The following is a 6,000-nucleotide window of genomic DNA, read 5'->3' on the forward strand; positions in this document are numbered from 1 at the left end:
CTGGGGAAAGAACATGCCACAGATAGACTCACAAAACAAATACGATGCAATTACCAGCCACAACTTTTTTTAACATGGTATGTCCAGGTTGGCATGAAAAGAAACTCAGAAAATTCTGACTTCTATTTAAAGTTGTATCCACAGTTACCTTCTAAAGGGAGGCAGAGGGCAGAGTTTTTACCCAACGGCCTAAGTGTTCCATGGTGGGCAGCTTGTGCTCCTGCAGAACATCACCTGTTAGACAAGAAAAAACAAACTTATGATTAATTAGTATGTTAAGAAAAGAAAGTGTTCAATATCATCACTGAGACTGCGCTGAAGCCTCGAAAGTGACAAAACCAACTGACTGCAACCATAACAATGAAGACAATGACAGAGTCCCCACTGGGCACGACGCACTGGGCTTCCCACTCCCGGAACCCAGCATTTCACTCGACAGGCACTAGGCACCTCCTCTTGAATCTGATACCAAGTTCCCTTTCAAAGCTCTAGTTTGGGGCAATTCATTTGAAAGTTTTCCAGAGGCAACCACTGGACACTATCTGATGGAAACGGATTCTGCTCTTCACTCTGTCTAATAAAGATGTCTCTTCAGTGCCGAAATGGAGAGCTCCCATCCCTTTCCCATTTTCCTCCTTTTCCTTTTCATGTATCCACCTCCTCCTGCTCAGGACATGCCAGCTGTCCTGGAAAACTTTATTTCTATTGCACATGAGAGCCAATCTTATTTCAGATTCTTTGCATCTGCTGCTGCCTGTCCCTTGAAGGCTTCGCACGAGGAACTCTATGGAACACTCAGGTCTCTGTTCAAATACTAGTTCCCTCAAGACACACTGGCTAATGAGTTGCTCAACACTTACCACCAACTCTCTTCACCCAATCACCCTAATATGCCTCTGCAGGATAAGACACAGAGGGGATCAGCCAAGCTTCCTGAAAAGTTATTGTTACCCTTTGCTATAGTTTGGAAAGTTCCCCTAAGACCCGTGTGTTCGAGGCCTGTTCCTCTACCCATAGCACTATCAGTAGGTGGTGGAGCCTTTGGGAGGTAGGATTACTGGGAGTTTTAGGTCACTGAGGGTGTGCCCTTCCTCAAACCATTGTTATTTGAGTCTGTGATAGGAGCCAACCTAGAACCCAAAAGAACCCGAAATTATCACATTTATTTCCTTCTTATATGATTTTGTTCTCGATTGCCTCTACAAAACAAGATCTAAGAGCATAGAAATAAGATCTAAGATCTTTATCCTTGATTACCACTGTATCCCTAAAACTCAGGACCATGCTTGGTAGATAATAAGGATGCATTAAACAAAAAAGTGACCATTACATGGTGAGTATTTGCCACAAGAATGAATAGATGGAAGCATGCGTGAGTCACTGGTTCTCATTGCTAACTCTGCCCAGGCATCCTTGTCTATCCCTTTCTGTCAACCTCTCCCAGCTTGTGTGGCCCTGCTCATGGGCTCCCCAGTACCGGAGGTGCTGCATCTTGCCCACATACTCTCCTGGTCTGGACGTGGAAAACCACATTTTCTGGCTCAGTGGTTTGAACTTTCCTTAGTGCTTTGTACACCCACATGAGCTTGGAAAAGCCTTTTGACACAAGACCACACTTCAAAGAAAGTCACCTGGGATATTGGATAGCATCTGGTCCCTCCCTGGGTCCACCACCACAGTGCTCAGTTTCTTCCCTTTCATCCTGAAATATCAAAACATGAAAAACAGGTGGTTACCAGCTATGCAGTCTGCCAGATTTATCTCTCATCTCCCAAGGGTTCTGGGGTGATTGGAAGACTGACTTGGGGAACTTGAGGCTGTGAGTCTCAAAATACATCAGCCTTGGTTTAGGACCAATAGAAATATAAAGTGGACCACAAATGCAAGTCACAGACATAATTTTAATTGATATGGTAATCACATCACATTTAAAATGTAAACAGATGGAACTCAAGGACATTATGCTAAGTGAAATAAGCCAGGCATAGAAAGACAAATACTGTATTTTCTCACTCATAGAAGAAGCTAAAAAAAAAAAGTTGACCTCCTAAAAGAAGAAAGTAGAAAAGTAATTATTAGAGGCGGGAGGAAGGGGATTGAAGGAGGTTGAATGTGGAAGACCAAAACAGAGTTAGATAGGGAAAATCTGTCCTAGTGTTCTACAGCACAGCAGAGTGATTGTAGCTTACAACTATATACTTTATAAAGAACTATAAAAGGGGAGTTCATAGACTCCAAATACAAAGAAAGGATAAATGTTTAAAGTTATAGAATTCTAATTACCCTGAATTGCTCACTGTATACATGTACCAAATTGTTACACTGTACCCCATAAACATGTATAATTATGTTAGTTTATATTTTAAAACTATATGCAATTTTTAAGTAAAAAGAAAACAGAGAAATTAATGTTAATAATATATTTAGTTTACATTCAAAATATTTCAATCACATATAATCACTATAAAAATTACCAACCTAGGGGCCCTTCAATAGATAAATGGATAAAGAAACTGTGGCATATATATACAATGGAATATTATTCAGCCATAAAGAAGAATAAAATTATGACATGTGCAAGTAAATGGATGGAGTTGGAGAACATCATGCTAAGTGAGATAAGCTAATCCCCCAAAACCAAAGGCTGGATGTTTTCTCTGATAAGTGGATGATGATACATAATGAGGGGGTGCAGGGGGGACAAGAGAAGAATGGAGGAACTTTGGATTGTGTAGAGGGAAATGGAGGGGAGGGGCAGGAGAAGGAAAGATAGTGGAATTAGACAGACATCATTACCCTATGTACATGTATGATTTCATGAATGGTGTGACTCTACATCAAGTGTAACCATAGAAATGAAAAGTTGTACCCCATTTTTGTGCAATGGATCAAAACATAGTCTGTAAAAATAAAATTTTAAAAATTAACAAATTATTTATGTTCTTTTTTTTTTTACTAAGTCTTTTAAATACCATGAGGATTTTACACTTATAGCACATCCTAGTTCAAACTGACCATATTTCAAGTTGTTACTAGCCACAGGTAAGTTCAAAATTACACGAGTTATATGAGAGTTCAAGTGCTTAAACATGCCATAAGTTCATGTGCTTGCTAGTCACATGTGGCTAGCACTATGATATTGGACAGGGTAAATCTAGAGAAAAAGTATTGAATTAGACTGTGTCCAAGTTCTGTCCTGAGTGCATCCCAATGACAGTTGAAACTTCATCTGTAGAATGAAGCCCATTACATCTGCTTCCCAATTTGTTATGGCTTAGGTATGAGGTGTCCCCCAAAAGCTCATGTGTGAAACAGTGCAAGGATGTTCACATCTCACCTGAGAGCTCATGGGAGAGCTGGGACCTAATCGGTGGATGAATTCACTGCTATGGACTAACCGGGTGGTAACTGTAGGGGGTAGGATGTGGCTGGAGAAGGTAGGTCACTAGGGGTGTGCCTTTGGGGTTTATAATTTGTCTTTGGTGAACAAATCCTGGTTGCCATGTCCTGAGCTGCTTTCCTCTGTCACACACTTCCGCCATGACAGTCTTCCTCACCTCAGGCCCAGAGATATGGAGTTGGCCGACCATGGGCTGAACCTCTGAAACCTTGAGCCAAAATAAACTTTTCCTCTGTTAAGTTGTTCCCATCGGGTTTATTGGTCACAGTGACACAAAGCCAACTAAAACAAGAATGTTTGGGGGAGGAATTATAGAGCAAACATAAGTGAAATTGTTATGTGAAAGATGATGTGATTTTTGTAAAAAAAAAAAATTAAGCAGGCAAAAACATCATGCCATATCCCATAAGTACTTATAATTATTATTTGCAATTTTTTAAAAGATTTTTAATTTAAAGCAAATTTCAGCATTCTCTCCCATTCCTCTCCATTAATATGAGAGTTATTCAGAAACATAAGGCAAGGAGAAGGAGTGCTCACCTGCTGGGACAATGGATGACTCCTATTTGTCTGCTTTACCATGATCCTTCTCAGACCTAGGAGGAGCTTGGGTGGGGGCGCTATAGGGAAGGCGTTAAGCTACACTGCATTACAAACCAGCAGGAGATGAATCTGGCGCGTCTCCTCTGCTCTCAGGGGCTTCGACTATGAAATGAGCTGTCCTCACACTGAACTCAGAAGAAGGGGAGGGCATTAGGTCCTGATTGAGAAAAAGATCAGAAAAACACAGGATCATTCTTGTTATATAAAGAAACATAACACTGTACATCCAGAAACATTTTATGATTTGGTTTAGATATCAGATTTCATTAGCATATTATGTTAGTATTATTGTCTTAGTTATCTATTGCTACATAACAAGTTATTCTAAAACAGTATAAAATTATAAACATTTATTCCCTCATAGTTTCTGTAGGTTAGGAATACAGGAACATTCTGAGCTGGGTAGCTCATTGTCATGGTCTCTCATTATACTGCGGTCAGGGAGTTAGCCAGGGCTACGGTCATCTGAAGGCTTTTCAGGGGCTGGAGGACCCATTCCAAGATGGTTCACCCCTCACTTGTCTGTTGGCAGGAGGCTTCAAGCTTCTCATCATGTGGACCTCTCCACAGCGCTGGTTGACTGTCCTGTGACTTCTCCTTCCAAGTCTTCTCCTAGAATGAGCCATCCCAGATACAAGGCGGAAGCCGCCAAGTCTCTCATGACCTCGGCTCACAGGTCACACACAACTCTTCCTGCAATATCCACTTGGCAACACAGGTCTGCCCAGTTCATTAGGGAAAGTATCTATACAGAAGTATGAATACCAGGAGGGCCAGGATTTGAGGATCATCTTGGAGGCTGACGGCCACAACCGCCAACTGACGATAGTCTAAAACAGGGCCTCTTAAGTATTATTTAAGCAAGACTCATTCTGGGAAAGTTTCTGGTTCATTTCCAACATACAAATATATGCACACAAAGACTGTGTAGTATTGTGATTACGTATATCCTCACTCACTCTGAACACAGGCCTTATGTGATGAGAGGAAGAGGTCTAGATGGATCACCTCTCCTCGGGGCTCTTTCCCGGGATCCAAGAAATTGCCTGTGATTGTCCCTGTTCTTCCCTGGTCCTTGTCCTTCCAGTTAAGAGATCACAGAACATAAGAAGACCTGGCTGCAGAGCTTGCCCTGGCCACAATAAAAGGAAGAGGTTGTGATTTGGTTTGCAACAAGACTGGTTTGAAATTATGGTGAATCTCAAAGTGGAGCTGACCAGGAAGTCTTTAGAAAAATGCAGAACTGCCATCCTACAACAGATGAGAACTGATCAACAGCACAAATGGGGCTATCTGTTTTTTAAAACTACATGAACAGAGGTGCTCTTTTAAGAAGAGACAACAGAGTCTGAAAAAGCAGAATTAGGAGAGCTCAGAAAAGAAGTGACTCTCCAAAACTGAGTCCATATTATTAGAGCCAAATGTACTTTTCCCCCTGAATTTGGGAGTTCCTTTCTCTTCTCTTTCCTTTCATTCCCATTTTCTTTAAAATGTCAACAAATCCTGGCATTCCTCCTTTGAAAGATCTCTAACATCAGTTTCTCCAGTTGTCTATGACAGTCTGGCCTGGACCCGGTCTCTGCCTCTCTGTCAATGGCCCCGATGGACAGCTCACACTGAGTGCTGTGCATCAGGCAAAGGCTTGGGCACCTACTACCACCATCCTGCTCACCCCCGCCACACCACAGCTGTTCCCCTTAGATCTGCCCTTGGACATGGAAGACAGAGGCCGTCCTCTAAATGGAGGAATTTTGGAGGCTCTGGAAAACACTTTGATGCCCAAATGTCTTCCCACCATAGTGATCCCCCCATAACGATTCCCCCAGGTGGATTTCAATCATCGTCCTCTGCCTGCCCCACCTCCATCCTGAAATACTCCTGTGGTTAACAATACTTGAGAATGCAGTGGTTCGTACTTGACTGTGATTCAGCAAGCCTGGGTGTGGGACCTGGGCTTCTGTGTGCTTCACTGGCACCCACAGGATTTGTGGAGCATG

The 6,000-nt window shown here is 42.2% G+C and overlaps 1 pseudogene; it reads right to left on the reverse strand.

Annotated features, from left to right (window-relative positions):
• Window positions 1-4,664, reverse strand: part of LOC124986324 (ATP-dependent DNA helicase Q1-like) — a 53,997-nt pseudogene extending 49,333 nt beyond the window's left edge.
• Window positions 4,665-6,000: the final 1,336 nt, after the last annotated feature.

Source organism: Sciurus carolinensis, chromosome 6 (genome assembly GCF_902686445.1).
Source record: "Sciurus carolinensis chromosome 6, mSciCar1.2, whole genome shotgun sequence".
Lineage (NCBI taxonomy): Eukaryota > Metazoa > Chordata > Mammalia > Rodentia > Sciuridae > Sciurus > Sciurus carolinensis.